An 18,047-nucleotide genomic window follows, 5' to 3' on the forward strand; every position below is an offset into this window, starting at 1 on the left:
CAAATTTGGTGGCTTTTATGCTGAGAACCAGAGGTGAACCCATCTTTGATAAAGGATTAATGAATAGGACTTTCAAAGCCTTGAACGTATCTACATTGGAATATTACAAAATATTCTTGTGGGAATAATAAAGCTTGTTAGATATTGACATTGAGCTGTCCACATGGACTTGGATATGTCAGCTCACAGGATATGTGGCCAGCATGAGACGGCTTACAATGTACACATGGATGTGTTTAACACTTTATACTCTGTACAGATTTATTGAGCTGGCAGCTGTAGCTGTATGGAGATATTTTGGGGAAAGGGAGGGACAATCAAGGATCTTGGAATCATTTTGGTTGGTCATGTTCTCAACTTGGTGTTTAAAAGGGTCGCTTCCAGGGGAACATATCTTTTGCTGTAATTTAATTATATCTTATTGCTACTTGGATATGCTTTGGCAATCCACTGAGAAAGGGAAACTACTTTGGGATTTTTCTAAATCGTCCTTTTGTTTCTGTTTTTGTTTCAGTCCATTAATTGACAAATGTTTTATGAACATGTGTTACATTCTATTTGAGACATTGCTAAATGTATTTATTATAAGGCAGGCAGAAGATTTAATCTGATGTTGTTTATTTTCATTCATTCCTTACTGATGGGTGTCAGTTTCGTCCTTGGAACCGAATTGGCCGTTATAACAAGCACGCGCCAGCCAAAAAAACTCTCAAGCAAAGCTTTTACCCATAGTGCCCCTCTCTGCATTACCTCAGAACTTGTTTGCCACTTACTGAATCAAGACGTGTCAGGTCAGCTCTCAGCTAAGTCATTTCAAATTTTTTGAATTTTGCCTCCTCTTAAACGTTTCTTTTCATTTGTCTCATATACCTAGTTAGCCTATTGTTTATCTCATAGCTTTTGCTTATCTGTGTGAGTGTCCCTCTCTTTATTTCCTCCTTTTTACCAAATTTTATACTCTTTGTACCATTACTGGTACAGACCTTCTCTTACCTCTTAAGTAATTCCCAATACCATTGTTGGAATTCCCCTTTCCCCCCTCTACTGTAAGAAAAAAAAAACTTCTCTGTTGTTGAGAGTGTGTTTCTGTGATTTGATCGTTTTTTCTTTGTGGTTAAAATTGTATTTTTTTGGGAACGATATGTCTGAAGAAAAGGGAACTACTGTTTTCAATTGTTGTGACTAGTGTGGCTGGAAAATGCCTAATGTGGACAGACATATGTCCTGCGTCTACTGTCTGAGTATGCCACACCTATCTGTGAATCCCCCTTGTGAGATTTGTAAAGGATTTAGCTCCCACACTTTAGCAGAATGTAAAAATAAGCTTATGCTTAAAGATCTCCTTAAATCTCATTTCACAGAGGCTATCTCTGAGGCGGAGGGGTTATCCCCTCCAAAGAAAGAAGATAAAAAGAGGAGTAAATCCTTACCCTCCTCATACCAGTGAATCCAAACTGACAGAGCCAAAAACTAAACTTTCTAGATTGGCACCAACATCCTTGGCACCGGGGCCTCAAACTCCCTCCACAGTGCCGTCTTCGATTCCGGCACCTCAGCAGCGGGCTACGGTGCCTCCTCAGCACCTATTTCCCAGACTTCGACAGCACTACCAACTTCCCTTTCGGCACCAAAAATAGTCATTCCAATTCTGGTCACTTCCCCCCTACCTATACATCATGCTGGTCCTTTGACCTTGGTGCCGAAAGGTGAAATAACCCCTTGGACCTGATATTCCCCTTCTGTGGATCCATTTTTTGGCCAACAGTGCAGCCCATTTCTAGAGCATCCTGACTCCCCATTGGGGATATTCACCCGCTCCTTCAGGAGTCTTTCGGAACTGGAAGTAGTGAGGCTAGTGGATTAGCTTCTGGCAGCCAGAGGATTTGCAACACCTTCCAAATTATTTATTTATTTATTTATTTGGTTTACATTTGTTGACCTGGAAAGTCCGACTGGATGCATATCCATTTTCAGAGGAGGCCCGGGGAGAAAAGTTAAATTTTAAGCAAAATATAAGGTGTATACAGATGCATTCAAATTTACATAGTACCAAACTTAACTTTGACTAGTAAGATAGCATTGAAGCTTAAGATTTAACATATTTACATAGACTGAACACATCTTTTACAGGTTTAGGTTGAGGCATTACATAATGGTGAACATTGTTAGTAGGGGTTGCATTTTTTACCTTATACAGTTGACATGTGAGCAAGTTAGCCACAGTAGGGAGTATAGCAACAGAGAGAGCAAAGATTAGACAGAGTAGGGAGTGTAGTACCAGGAGAAGAGACAGAGATGGGAAATTGGATAACAGGTTAAGTAAGAAAAGCAGCAGGAGTAAGTAGCTTAAGTATAGAATAAGAGTAGAAGTGTAAAGAGAATAGTGTAGTGGACAGATGAGTGTGTCCTAGCAGTGACATATGGGTATTGACTAAGGGGTTAGAATTAGAGGTGGAACTGGAAGGAAGCTAGAGGAGTTGCATTCTTTTGATGATGAAGCTGAACTCAGAGAGCAAGAGTAAGAGGAGAGGGTGGGGGTCAGCCAGGTGGGGAACATGTGCATAGCCATGTGTGCTTTAGGTATTCTTTCAGGAGTCTTTTAAATGTAATCTTTGAGCCTTTGAGGTAATAGCAGTAGGTAGGATGTTCCAAATTTTGTCTGTGTAGTTAGGGAAGAGGGAGTCCCCTGCTGTGTTGTTGGTATTGGTGGCCTTGTTTAATTTTTTGTCGCTAGAGCGAAGTTGTCTAGTTTCAGCTTGTAGTTCTAGTAGATGGGGCAGAGCTGGAGTTTTGTCTGGGAGTAGTAGGAGATTATGGGAAAAGGAAAGTTGATGATAATGTAGGAGATTAGGGAATTCAAGCCAGCCAAATTGTTTTAGGTAATGGCAGTGGTTGGCTCGGTAGGGGGCACCGGTAGCAAATTTTGCAGTTTAATTGTAACAGGTGTTGAGTTTGATCATTTCGGTTTTGAGTAAGTTGGTGAGAATGGGTGAGGCATAAAATAGTGTGGAAAGGGGTTGAGTTTGAGCAGTTGTTATCCTAGCAGGTTGTGTTAGAAATTGTTTATTTTTATATAGACTGCCCAGTTTTTTGTAGATATTTTTAATGGTTTGATTTATATGCTGATCAAATTTGAGGTTATTATCAATGGTCACTCCTAGCAATTTAGTGCGAGTGTCAGGGGGAGATGACAGTTCCATGTCTGGACACAGTATTAAATGGACTGGGTATTGTGGTAGATTTGTTAGGTGTAAATAGCAACAGTTTGGTTTTGGGGGTATTTAGTATTAGGTTTTTGTTAAGAAACCAGTTTTCAGTGGTATGGAAGGCTTTTTGGATTATAGAGAGGAGTTTTTTAGGATCACTGGCTGAACAGACAAGTGTTGAGTTGTCAGTGTATTGTATAACTGGTGCATCCTGACAGATGCTGTGGAGGTTATTGATGAAACTGGAGAATAGGAGGGGACCTAAAATGGAAACTTGTGGGACTCCTGTGGTAATGGGTAGCAGTGTGGATAAGTTGTTGTCCCACCAAATTGCTTGTTGTCTTCCTTGTAAATAGTTATGTAACCAAGGTAATGCTTGATTACTAAGGCCAAGATCAGTAAGGGCTTGTACTAGTTTAACATGGTTGACTGTATCAAAGGCTTTCATTAGGTCCAAGAATATGGTAGAAGTTAGATTGCATGTGTGTGTGTCACTCTCACCTGGAGCTGAGGATTATTCTCCACGGAATCCTACATACTTTCCTCCAACCTCTCTGGAGGTATCGGAGCCTTCGACACCAACCCTGGTACCAGCTTCTTCAGTTCCATTGGTAGACCTTACCATGGTTCCGGAGTCTAACCTTTCACCATCGCCTCACCCGGAGCTGGGCCATCCTCTGGTTTGAGACTGGTCTGTCGGCACCGTGATCCCTAGTACTGCGCCTTTTTTTCCATGGTGCCATCTACTACAGTTCCGGTTGCTTTTACGGAATAGGTCCTCTCGTGGCTCCTTCCATGGGAGTGGGTTCATCGGAGTGGGGTGTGACTCCAGTCCTGAGGTTGTCTTTCTCAGTTCAGGGCTCCCATCCCTCTTTGGGTGGACCTGCTTTCCAGGTGATGGAGAGGGCACTTGCCTCTGCAGGCTCCCAGCTGGTCCCTTCAGTGCTGGAGACTAGTATATACCTTTCTTCTGATCCGCAGTTGACACAGTCCACTACTCAAGGACACTGGGTATGGGAACCTCAAGACATCCATCCACAAGGTACCCACTCTACAGAGTCCTCAGATGTCCCCACTGAGGAGCTACCTTGCAAAAGAGGTCATGCAAGAGGAAGCACATGGATTCCCTTGAAGAATCCCTCACCAAAGATACAGACTACGATGAAGGGGAAGGATCCCCACGGTCGCCTCCTGAGTATGTCTCCTTTGGAGACATATTGGAAATCCTGAAACAGCGGAGGGAGTCTTTATTCTTTCCGGCTTTCTGTGCACAGCCGTCTACTTCCTGGGTGATCTCGCCTGAAGATCACCTGGTTCAGCTCATCGTGCAGCGTGCTTGGAAGAGTCCTGATACCATTGAACCTATCCCCCAGAGACCAGACAAAATTATTTTTCCTCCAGAGGACTTCCCACACTGGTCTAAGGGCCTACCAGTAGATACTGTTGTTGTGACTGTGGCCACTAAGAAGGAGCTCGCTGAGGAGAGCTCTGCTGTCCATCCTAATGGGCAGTCTCGGGCAATAGACAGATTAAGGAAAAGGGTGTACTCTTCAGCAACCTTTGCCATTCGGTCCTTGAACTATCTGGCACACTCACCTGGCTTTAGAGAGACCTAATCTCAGAACTCTCAGAAACCCTGGCAAGAGCAGTTTCTGATGAGGTACGTATCAAAGTTGCCCAACAGCTTGCCACCCAGGAATTTGTCTCTAACTCATCCATGCGGTTGATTTCTCACTGTACCGAAGGGGCGGCTAGAGCTGCAGGTGCAGGCGTTGTCACACCTGCTTGCACCTATGTGATTTTGCGGATCCCTTTAAGTCTTCCTTCCTGAATGCTCCCATAGAGGCCTCTTCTCTTTTTGGCCCTAAGGTAAAAGACACTTTAGCCAGGTGTGAAAAGGATGGTAAGACCTTGACTGCTGTAGGCGTACATCCCCCCTCCCCAATGACCCTACTCTAGGAATCAGAGGAGTGGAAAGATTTGGTTCAAGAAATCCCAGTGTCCTTTCCGTGACACATGTGGTGAGTTTTCCCCCCGGAGCAGATGGGGAAACTCAACTGGAAGATGCCCCTTCAGAGGCAGCGGGCGTTCGTGTAATCATGGATCCAGAGATTCATTCTCTGGACAGTCCTATCAGCGCTTCTGAGGAGCAGCCCGAATGCTTACCTCTGGAAACAGTCAGTGGACGATTTTCTCTGCAACACCTTGCCTGGCAAACGATAACCACAGATTTCTGGGTGCAGACGATAATTGCCAGAGGTTATCACATCCCTTTCAGTCTTTACCCAAGGCCACTAAAGCATATTCCTGATGTTCCACCCAGTCAAAGGGAAGCAGCATCTCAAAAAATCCAAAAGCTGCTTCTAAAAAGAGCCATCCAAACATTCCCACCAGATCACATAGGATATGTGTTCTACTCTAGGTTCTTTTTAGTGCCAAAAAAGATAGTACTGGAAGCCAGTTCTGGACCTCAGCATCCTAAACAAATTTGTCAAACAAAATTCTGCATGGTCACAGTTTAGTCTATACTACTCTTTCTGTGGAAAGACGATTGGATGTGCTCTATAGATCTTCAAGATGCATATTACCATATAAAATGCAGAAATGCTCCAGAAGATTCCTCCGCTTCTGGCTGGAAGCCAATCACTACCAATTCTGAGTGCTGCCCTTTGGTCTCTCTACGGCCACCAGAGTGTTCACCACATGCATGGCAGTGGTAACAGCTCACTTGAAACTGCAAGGATTACAGGTGTTTCCATATTTAGACAATTGGCTCCTTACCGCCCCAACCAAGCATGTACTGATTTCAACCATTCATTACACTCTACAACTAATGGAATACTTAGAGACAACAGTAAACCAAGACAAATGCAAGTTGACTCCATTTCAAAGACTGGAGTTCATAGGGGCAACTTTTGATACTCAATCTTGCCTAGTCTCCCTCCCACTCCACAAGCTGGAAAGACTCAGATCTCAGCTCCGGGTGATTCTCTGTCAGGTCAAAGCTCCGGCTTGGGCAATCCTCCATCTACTAGGGTCAATAGCAGCATCGATAAAAATAGTTCCACTGGCAAGACTACACATGGGACTCCTACAGTGGCTTTTGCTAATGCAGTGTTTTTTTGGGTTTCTAATACCATGACAGGAATGGACCCCATTCCTAAGTCAAAGTACAATTAAAGTTCATGAAATTAATATTGTTTCACTCTGATGTTTGCCAAAAGTGCTCTTCGCAGCACCTGCAATGTGCCCGGTAATGACTCCTCCTGGAATTCGTATGGTGTTACATGAATTGGTAACATATCTAAATACGATTCTAAATTCTTTTTTATAAGACCAGTTGCTCCTACTACTATTGGAACTGTCTGGGTATCTTTCTTCCACATGGCTTTCATTTCTGCCTGCAGATCGAGGTATTTTATGACTTTGTGTCTGTCTGTACACAAGACACTGTAGTCACTAGGTGCGGTGATTTCAGTGATCAATGCTACTTTTGTCTTCTTTTCTTGGACCACTATATCCGGTTTTCTAGCATCTATCTTTTGGACTGTTGGTATTGGGTGATCCCATGTGATGTAAACGTCATCATTTTCTATGATTCATGTTTCCAGTGTTTTTCAGCCACTTTGATACCATAATGTTTGGCCCCCTTTGACTCATCATATGCCCTTTCAAATCAGGATAACAAATTGGTGCAAACAAGATTTAATTTGGTGGATGAAGCCAGAAGACCACCTATGGAGTTGCCCTTTCTACTCCTCTCAGCCCAGAGCCATAGTGACCACGGATGCCTCCCTAATTGGGTGGGGAAGGGGCATTTCCAGGGAAGGACAGTCCAATGCACTTGGTCACCCTTGGAGGCCAACCTGCATATCGGTGTTCTAGAACTGAAGGCAGTGCTTCTAGCGTTGCAAACATTTCAATCTGTTCTCCCTTCAGGAGCAATTGCCATCCAGTCCGAAAACATGTCAGTAGTTTGGTATATCAACAAACAGGGGGGAACCACGTCCTACCCATTGTGTCGAGAGGCCATGAGAATTTGTCAATGTGCGATAGCTTCCAACTGCTTTCTGATAGCAACGCACATTCCCAGGGATTACAACATAAAATATAGATGTAATTTAGACAGAAACTTAGCCTCTTTGGCTTTCCTTCTGGCTATTGCTAATTCAACTGAAAATATTTCTTGCAAGATCTGCCAATATCCAGCTATCAGGGGGTTATTTGTCAATGTCTGATAATAGATTTTTTGCTGCGAGTATAACTCTAGAAAAGAAGCAATGAGGAATCCCGAGCCCAAGTAAAAAAAAAAAAAAAAAAAAAAAAAAAAACTGTAAATTACCATGTGCCACATATCTAACTCACCAAGTGGGTAGATTTGACCCACTTTATCCCAGAACTGAGATAAAAAATGACATAACAGAGGACACATCCAGAATATACTTTTCCAATCTGGAGAGGACTGAACAGACTGACAGCACCAACTGGCTTAGGGTGGAAAGTAAACTGGAAAATTTCTCAGACATCAAAAAAGGGCCATGTAAGCATTTCCAAGTTAAACGTCTCTACCTAGGAGAGGACGTTAGCTTGGAAGGAATCAATAAGACTTGAAGAATTTGCTTCATGGTAGTAATCCATTGAACGATATTTGGGTGCCTTTGTTGATATTCCCAGGAGATATAATATGAGCAAACTAGTGTTTTCGTTATTGCAGGTAATTCAGTTTAGTATGGAAGGTTCTGAAAAGAGTCGGGAGTATATAATTGTGGTAAAGATAAAGCAGTTATCTGCTGCACCTGGGAAGAATCTAGGAGTGAAGCATACTTGGAGATTAATTGTCCATAGAAAATAAGGTGATTAGGAGTTATGTCATACTCTATTGATTAAGTCCATCATTGACTTAGTTAAACCATCTGAATATAATTGCTTTGTTAGTAACAGACCTTGATCCCCTTTTTCTCCATGGAAATGATTGGAGTTTTCAAAATAAAATGGGCTGCAAAAGGAAAAAGGTGAGGACCACAGCCCCAGCAAGAACCAACCGTTTAAAAGTCAAAACAGCAACAATATAAATATTGTTCAAACATTAAGATAGAGCTATGGAGGTAAAATTTGAGAAATAAGCTATGGCAATGGCAAGCAGCAAAAGCTGCTTTGAAGAAACTTCCTGGGGAAATATTAGAAATGATAGAGGAAAACTGATCATGTAAACTATTAACCATTAAAATTGCTCACATAGATGATACAGCGGGTTGATATTACTTGCTATAAATTTTTAATATTGTCTTTCTATAAGCTAGTATTAAAGTAGGGAGGGGTGGAGCACTTTCTCTCTCTCTCTCTCTCTTAGCATAATGTGTGCCTGCTGAACCTCTTGAGATTAGTGGTGACCATAAAAGTTTCTGTATTCTACTGTCTCATTTCCTGAACATGGCAAAGGGAATTCAAATGGGAAACCCTTGTATATTGTAAATTATTTGGGAGAATAATACCATTTTGATAAGAGTTTGAGCTCAAAGGGAAGACTCCAAGTAGCCCAAACACTTGAAATTACTTTAGTATTAAGATCCTTTGTTTGCTGTAGAGTCAACACAAGTGAGATAACTGGGTATTTGAAACTAAAAGTGTTCAGATTAAAGTTAGTTTTGGCCATGATTGCTGGGGAATATTTCATATTTTAAGATATCGTTATTGTTGTGGAGGGGGTTCACTGCATAACCGGATATATTTTGCCAGCTTGCCAGGACCTTCCAAATTATAGTTACAATTTTCTGTGGATGCCAAAGAAATATTAAAGGGTCATCTGCAAATAAGGCAGCTCCACCATTTTTGAATATCTCCGGTGCATTTTGGTCAGGACCTGAGCCCAATTTCTCCCAAAGCTCCTGTGCTAAAGGTTTGATAGATAATATAAATGGCAATAAGGCTAATGGGCATCCTTGCCTGACCCTTTTTTTCAAATGAGAAAGGATTCTGATATGAAAGGGCCAATGTGAACCATAACATGTGCCCCCTTATAAAGAGATGCCAACATATCTACAAAAGAGGAAGGGAATCTAAACTAAGATAAAACTTAAAATAAATAATGTGTTGTGGCAGTGACATTTATCAAATGCTTTCTCAGATCCCAATCTAACAGAAGTTAGGGTACAAAGAGGAAATGGCAGGAGGATAATGCTTCCAAAAAAAAAAATATCATTCCCTGCTAAAGAACGACAATGCCAAGACTCTGAACATCCCATCCCTTCCCCTTTTCCCTTCCCCCAGGCTTTTGCTCCAGCCAGCAGCCTGGCCGCAAATAGCCTGACAAATGGGTGCTAAGAATAATTCAGATAAGAACTGTTGGTAGTGGACAGAAAATCCTTCTCCCTTTCAGGGAATCCCCCCCTCCCCCATACCCGCCAGACTAAACACATCTCTTCTCTCCAGCACTCCTTCATAAATTGCAAGCAAGGATTCTAGAACCAGTTCCTACACCAGGAAAAGGAAAATAATTTTAGTCCAGAATATTTTTGGTACTGAAAAGGAGCTTTCACATAGACCACTTTTCCATTTGTCTTACGTAAATACCTTTTTGAAAGTACCCATATTCAAAATGTTCACCCTGCAAAACGGTCTTATCCCTTCTTCCAGACTGTTTTGTGATGATTTTAGATATGAAAGATGCTTCTCACATTCCAGTTATTGTCAAGCAGTTGAACCTACAAAAGTCTTGTCTCACACCCTCGTAAAGAATAGTATTCCTGGGCTATATGATAAACACAGAAGAAAGAATGGCCTTTCTACCGGAAGACAAAATTCTGACTTTTCAGCACATGTTCAGAGATTTCTCTCTTCAAGAAGCTGCCTCTGCAAGAGTGTTTCTCAATATTCTAGGCCTTGTAACATCAGTGATCCTCATATCACTGACTCGATTCCATACCATTATAATTCATTGGTACATAAAACATTGTTGTGCCAAGCACAAGCACCCATTAGAGTTCCAGGTACAAGTGCTGGAGTTTGTGAAATGAGAGTGGTAGTGATGGAGGGATCAGATGTCTATCAGGCCAGGACTAACCTTCTCCCCGCAGACCCTGTTTCAGTCAGTCCAGACAGACTCATCAGATTTTGCATGGAAAGCAGTGTCCAGGAGAGTTCGAGTGCAAGGCAAATGGGGTCCTTTGGACACTATAAAACACATAAAAGTCAAAAATGTTAGCAGTGGTTCAGGCCTTAACTTTTCACCAGTTATGATCTCCATTTCCTTTTTTCAGTGGTCAGAGACAACACCATAGTAATGTAGAACCTGAACAAACAAGGGGGATAGAAGGTCATACCCTGTTTGCCATTTGAGAACGATGAGTTGGGAATAAGCCTTTTACAGCATTCTCTCATGCTTCAGGCCTCATACATCCCATCAGAGAAAACCACTGTGGCAAGCAGACTAAGCAGATCCTAGATGCACCCTCACAACTGGAAACTCTGAACAGAGGTCTTCCAGGATTTGGTCCAGATGTGGGCAACACCTCAAATAGATTTGTTGACTAAAACAAAACAAAACAAAAATTAAATACATCTGTTTGTCTCCTTACAAACAAAGTTGGAACATTCTGTTTGAGATATCCTTGCATTTCTGCTTGGAAGGCAGACATTCTCGTTTCCTTGGGCAGGAATGCTCCTTTATGCATTTCCACGCTTTCCACTGATAAACCAGGTACTTCTGAAGATTCAAACGTCTATGATAAATCATTGTGGTGACCCTCTTATAGTTCAGGCAAAGTTGTTTCTCATTTTTAATGGAATTGTCCAAGGGAAGTTATCATAAGCTTCCTCTCGCTCTGTATCTGCGCACAGTGTTAGGGGTGACTGGTGCAACCCAGTTTAGAGCAATTGTAGCTGACAGGCAGGATGATTCTATGTTGATACATTATAAGCACTTGTTCCAGGAAGATATGCAGGAAATACTGAAGGATGCAAGAAAACCTGCGACTTTAAATTTTATGTTTACAAATGGAAGAGGTTTTCTAGGTGGTGCTTAACCAATAACAGGGAACCCAGTATGGTGTCTACCCCTCTGATTTTGAAATATTGTCTGCTGTTCAACAATGGCTTATCTTTTGCTATAAAGGCACATTTTGCAGCCATCTCAACTTTTCTGCTGATAGACCCAGCTCTTTCATCTCTTTTTGTGGTCAAACAGTTTATGAAAGGAATGTTGCATTTGAGACCTGACTGACCCCTCTTCGAAAGCAAATTCCTCCTCCTTGGGATCTCTGCTTTGTTCTTGACAAATTGTTCTCATCTCCTTTTGAACCTACCTTTCAGGCTGATTTGAAGTTCAGAGTTTAAGGTTATGTTAGTCATCTAAGTTTGCAGATGATTGCAAGCTTGCAGCAGTTATTGAATCTCCAATTGACTTTGCCAAATAAATAACTGGTGCCAAAATAATGTACTTAAGCTAAATGCCAAAAAACAACACTTTATTGTATCCTTTAGGAAGTCATCTTTCCCATGGAACTACCACATTAACAGTGTGTCCCTGAGAGTTGACCCTGTTGTTCATGATTTGGGAACTTATGTGACAGTGACCTAACTTTTGACCAACGTGTCAATTGTAAGCATGTCCTTTTATATTGCACAGCTTATAAATAAAGGGATTGTGTCTAGATCTAGGGATGTTGTCGTTCCCCTTTATTCAGCCCTCATTAGGCCAGTCATTGAATATAATGCCCCCTTTGGCATGTATCTGTCCAGACACATGCAACGACTAGAACATCCACAGAGATACCTTAATAACATGTCCTACATGGACCAACTCAAAGCCCTGTCACTATATTTGGCATCTGGCAGACTGCTAAGAGGTTACCTTTGTTTAGCATGCAAGGCATCCTCCAATCCAATACTGATGGATTTACTTCACATCAGCAAGTCAAATGGCATCATAAATACTCTGTTTAGGGATCTAAACCTCTTCTGCAGCATCAACAGAACAGTTTTGAGTGACATGTATCTCTCTCAGAGGATACAGCTGCTCTGGAACAGACTTCCCTATACACACAAAACAAAGCACAACTTGGATTTATGGATAGGAAACAGAAAATTTACCCCAGGACTGCCCCCCTTCCATGCTACTAATGGACAGAGGCAGCTCCTAAATGCTTTATCTCATGCATGTATCCTCTCAAATTGTCTGTAGTATGATCACAGTTATTCTTATTAGAGATAATATATAATTATTGACCAAGGAATGGATAAGGCCAATGTCTAACCAAATGAGATAGGTTAATTTGAGGACAAAAATGGAAACTGGCTGCATGCTGTCATGGTGGACCAACATCATCTGATTTTCCATAAGATAGGGCTGTTTTACACACTAATCCGTCTTTCATGCCAGAAGTTTTCTGAATTTGTCCTGAATCAAGCCATCAATTTCCAAGTTTTCTTTCTGGAACTTGAGAGAGAAACTTCTGTATAATTTAGATGTTCTCAGGTACTACCATGACAGATCTGTGCACTTCAGTAAAGCTTAACAGTTATTTCCTTTTCTGGGGTTAAGAAAGGTCAATATGTGTTTAAGCAAATGAATGCTTGTTAGTTGTCCTCTGCTGTTGTGCTTTTTACTCCCACCACAGTAAATCTATTCCAAGCAAGGTTAAGGCACATTGCACCACAGCCTTATCCTCTTTAGTGGCATATTGGATGGGAGTGGACTCTAGAGGCAGCAAACCTGGTGCTCTTTAGACTTTTACATACACTGCTGCTGTGTTCTTTCTCAAGTACCAGAGCAGGCTTTGCAAGTACCTTTTTCCATAGGCTTCATAGATCCATATCCTTCTTCCTCCCAGGTAGGATAAGCTTTGGGAGTCTACCCATATGCCACTGAGGCAGTGTGAATGAAGAACATAATACATTTGTGCAAGTCCTACTTGTGTAACAGTAGCTGTTCGATTTTCACACTGCCTTTATGGCAGTTACCCACCCACCCACCATCCCCCTTATTTTATTTATATTTCCATTGTATCCAACCTGTTCTGTTGTTGTTTTGTTTGGTTATTTGAGTTTGTGTTTTTTTTTTTTTTGTCTGCATATTGGTTTGGTTTCAGGCAATTCTTGTTTCTGGTCTGTCTTAGTAGTTCTTGCTTAGCACTAAAGGCCTGAACAACTGACTTTCTATCACAGGAGTTGGGCTTCTCCTGATGGAGGTGTGTGTGTGTGTGTGTGTGTGTGTGTGTGTGTGTGTGTGTGTGTGTGTGTGTGTGTTGGGGGGGGGGGGCTTAGCCGATCCCTTATCACAAGGATTCAGAGCTCAAAGGTGGGAATTCTGAGTCCTGGAAATCTGCTAGTGGGGGTGTCTGCAGGTAAAGAATCAATTTTTCACTAAGTCATTTGAAATTCAGACGTACTGTTACAGGTGAGTAGGATTTGTGCAACTGTATTTCATTTAACAAAATATGAAGATATGATGAAAAGGCTGAAATCTGATACTCTGATAGAAACTGGTAGGACTGTAATTAAAACCAGAGACTATAAACATTAACTTTATTGTGTCTCTTGATGCTTAACCCATTTTACTCTTCATAGGTTCATACTAGGCTATCTGCCCTAGGGCATTTATAAGCCTAGCCAGAATGTGTTTGGCTTTCGCCACCCATTTTAAATTAATTTTGCTATGCCCTTTTTTGAGGTTAGTATACTGTGCCTCTGTCTAACAGTGACACAGAAGTGATACCCGGGATAAACCTACGATCTCCCATCCACTCATCAAGATTCCTCTTGAAGAGAGTCAATGAGGGACTCTGCCTAACCTGGACTGGGATTTTATTCCAGAGTGAAGGGAGCCTCTGGGTTATGAATCTGTCCCTCCAGCATGTCCTATTTATTTCAGTGCTGAGATTCAAGTCTCTCTCGCTTGTAGCTCGATGGGATTTGGATTTTCTGAGGTGCAGCATGTCCATTAATTCCGGGTTGGACATGGCTTTATACGTCAGGCACAGATCGCCTCTGAACAGGCGGTATGCCACTGAGTAGAGCTGGAGTTTCTTTAACCGGGCAGCATATGGCATCTGTTTGAGCCCTTTGATCCTCTTGGTGAGGTACTTTTGGGGTCTTTCCAGTTGCTGCAGGTGTCTGGTAAGGTACATCCCAAAAGGGGCATTGTACTCAATTATGGGCCTGATGAGGGATGAGTAAAGAGGCACGATGACCTCCCCTGATCTAGATGTGAATCTCTTCATGATTAAGTGGGCTATAACCACTTTGGCCACATGTTTGTCAAGTGAGAGATTGCTATCAACTTGGGTCCCCAGGTCCCTAATTACTTCTTCTGTACTTAATGGATTACCACCTATGTGGTAATTTGTGGGCACTTTGTTTTTGCCAAAGGGGATGACTATACACTTTTTGGCGTTTAGCTTGAGGCCATGGCTCTGGCACCAGTTGTCTGTTTCTATGAGGCCCTTTTGGAGGATGCTTGTGTCAGCTGGAGAGTCGATTATGGCGCCCAGTTTGCAGTCATCTGCGAACTTGGTCAGCCACAGTCCTTCCGTGTTGGCCTGTACCTCCAGGAAATATATACCGAACAAGAGAGGTCCCAGGACTGAGCCTTGTGGGATGCCACTTGTAACTGGTTTGGAGTCTGACATGGCTCCAGCAATTCTAACCATGTGGGTTCTGTCCTTGAGCCAGACTGCAACCCATCTAGTGACATAGGGGTTTATATTTAAGCTGGTGAGCTTATCTATAATGCCTGAGTGGGGTATTGTATCGAAGGCTTTTGCGAGGTCCAGGTAGGCTGTGTGGACCACCTTCCCCTCGTCAATGGCCTTAGTAACTGTTTCAAAGAAATCAACCAGGTTTAAGAGGCAGGATCTGCCCTTAACAAAGCTGAACTGGGTAGGATCCAGTGTCTGTAGGTCCCCAATATGTTTATTTATGAGGTCCATGATGATCCTTTCCATAGCTTTGCACACCAAGCTAGTCAGGCTTATGGGGCGATAGTTTCCAGGATCCGTTGAGGCACCACCTTTGTGGAGAGGGACCACAGTTGCTGTATGCCACTCTTTGGGTACATATCCTTTAGTAAGGCTGAGATTGAACAGTAGTTTTATGTTTGGGTTTAGCTCTTCTTGGAGTTCATGTAGGACGCAGCCCGGGACACCGTCTGGTCCCATTGATGCTGTGTTTTTTGCTTTGGAGAGGGTGGCTCTTACCTTCTGAGCATCTGAGATGTCAGGGGGGCAGCACTCTGCTGGGATAGATATTTGCCCTTTTGGTGGGGAGGGGGGAGAGAAGTTTGCTCTGAACCTGTCAGCTAGGATGTTGGCAATGTCTGTGGGTTCGGTGTATTTTTTGTCATTTTGGACTAATTCTGAGCATGTCTGAAAATTACCACCCAGGTTCCTAACATAACTATAGAAAGCCTTGTGATTATCCTTAGTGTCCTGTGCAATTTTTCTCTTGAAGCTGGCCTTAGACGATTTTGAGTGCCCGTAGTTTTTTGCTAATACTGATCAGAGATGCCTTCCCTTTTTGGAATTTTGCTCTATCATTTAGTAGCTTCCTCCTTCTATTGTATAGTTTGTTTATGGCTGGGGTCCACCAGACAGGACGTCTGCCTTTGGAGGATTGGGTCTTGGTATTATTTGGGATCGCATGATCCATGCATTCCTGAAGGTGTTCATAGAATGCGTTTATAAAGGATTCTGCGGTCTGGGCCGTATTTTCCACAGGCCCGGGGGCTTTGAAGGATTCCACCTCAGTTTTGAGGAGTGTGAAATTTGCTTTAGAGAAGTTTTTCACTGTGGTTTTCTGGACATGGGGTGGGGTCGGCATGTGAATATCCAGTGAGATTAGTTTATGGTCTGATCTTACCAGTGAGGGATACACTTCTGGTCTGGAGCATAGAGTCCCCATGTTGGTGATGATCAGGTCCAGTATTTTTTCCCCTTTTGTGGGAGTGGTAACAAGTTGTTCCATAGCATTTGAGTTTATAAATTCTAGGAACCTTTGGGCTAGGGTGCTGGAGCTAGAGTAATGCTCCCAGTCTATGTTTGGGTAGTTGAAGTCGCCCAATATAATGGTGTTTGGAGAGACCTTCATATTTTCCAGTGTTCTCAGGAAGGCCGAGTGGGGTTCCTGGGTTAGGGAGGGTGGTCTGTAGCAGGCTATAAACTGGAAGGCAGTTTTACCCACTGTTAGTTGCACATGGATAGTCTTGATGCTTCATGCTGTGCCACCAACCTGGAGGTGTGGATATCTTTGACGAATATTGATACTCCCCCTCCTTTTGTGGGTCGGTCCATGTTTTGGGGCCGAAAAGCATGGTATGAGGTATAACCTGGTAGTGCTGGGCTGCTCTCAGGAGCCTTGAACCAGGTTTCTGTTACTGCACAGATATCGATGTTCTCCATGCTAAGGAGAGTTTCAAGTGCGTGCATCTTGAGGTTTAGACTTCTGGCGTTGAGTAGCATTACTCTTAGTTTCTTATCCCTTGTGATACCTATGGAGGTGGGTTTGTCTTTTGAGCCTTGCCTAAAAAAGGCACTATGGGGGTAGCAAGAGCCTTTGCCAATATCCGAAAGCCCAGGGGTGACAGGTGTAAGCCGTCCATAGTGAAGCATCGTGGCTTGTCGAGCATGTCATCCCAATCTGACAGGCATTGGATCCCCCTTGAGTGACACCAATACTTAAGTCAATTATTGAAATTGATCATCTTGTCTTCATATTGTGGCATCATTCTTGGTGAGGGTAAGATGCTACTCAAGGTCAGGGTCATACCGGCCTGGGCCACATGCTCATTCCAGTGAATGTCCCATGGCACTTCTTGAGGGCACTTATACATAAGAATAAGATTATATATGTGTTCAACAAACACATGGCATTTCTGGTATAAGGGTAGTAGTGCTCTGCTGCTCCCTATATGGCTGCCAGCCAAAGCTCCAAATTCCTCCCACTGCTTGTCTGTGGGTGGTATGCACTGTTCAGCTGTCAGAGGCAGGATAGTCCTTCACAGCCACACACAAAGTTTTTTTCCTAGTTCCATTGGAAAAGAAGATATGTGGCAAGACTGCTCCTCTCTGGTTTACTTCATCTTCAGAGCTCAGATAGAAACCTTTGTTTGTTTATTTTTGTTTTTTTTTTAAATTCCTCCATCTGCTTTTTTTCTGTCAGTACTTAAACCGCATTGTACATATGCTGATTTGTTTGTTTCTTTAAAAAAAAAAGGTATGTTGGTATTTTATCCACTATATAACCCTATACTGTGTTTAAGTTTCTTTGGGATTTTAAACCCTAAGTATTTTTTGGTCTTTGGTGAATGTTTTAGAAAGTTTCTGCCCTGGGACCTTTTTAGTGCAATTCTGTCATTTCTTCTTGCTGTCATAATCAGGTTTAAATCACTGTAGTTAAGTTGGTTTAAGTATGTACTTTCAAGCTTTTCACAAGAAAACTTTTTTCCTGCATAGCTTCAAGTATATAAGTGAATTGTATAGTATGATGATTTTTTAAACAATGTTTTTGTTTAAATCGCAATTTTGGCAGCATTTTTTTTTTGTCATGATTTTTCCTAAGTTTACATTCATATATTTGTCTATGGCTAATTTAGCCATTCTATTCATATGGAGCTCAAATTAGCCATGTTTTAACTGAACGTTTTTATGATATGTAGTGGTGCTTAGTGTTGTACTACTGAGATTACTGGCTTTTTTCTCAGTGCAGTATTCTATTAGTTCCCTTATAGAAAGTCTTTTCACAGCTATTTAAAGGGTGAATATTGAGGTTTTGGCCTTTTGGATACTGGCCTTATTGTTTCTCCAGTAGATGGTTCTGACCTTGTTAGTTTTACCCCCTGTTTTGATGGAT

At 42.2% G+C, this 18,047-nt stretch overlaps 1 protein-coding gene across 3 annotated transcripts in view; it reads left to right on the top strand.

The window, feature by feature from the left end:
- LOC122815283 (centrosomal protein of 83 kDa-like) overlaps positions 1 to 18,047 on the top strand; it is a 1,332,042-nt gene that overhangs the window by 32,554 nt on the left and 1,281,441 nt on the right. The gene's annotated exons all lie outside the window — the stretch shown is intronic.

Source organism: Protopterus annectens, chromosome 11.part0 (assembly GCF_019279795.1).
Source record: "Protopterus annectens isolate FY-2018-M chromosome 11.part0, PAN1.0, whole genome shotgun sequence".
Taxonomy (NCBI): domain Eukaryota; kingdom Metazoa; phylum Chordata; order Ceratodontiformes; family Protopteridae; genus Protopterus; species Protopterus annectens.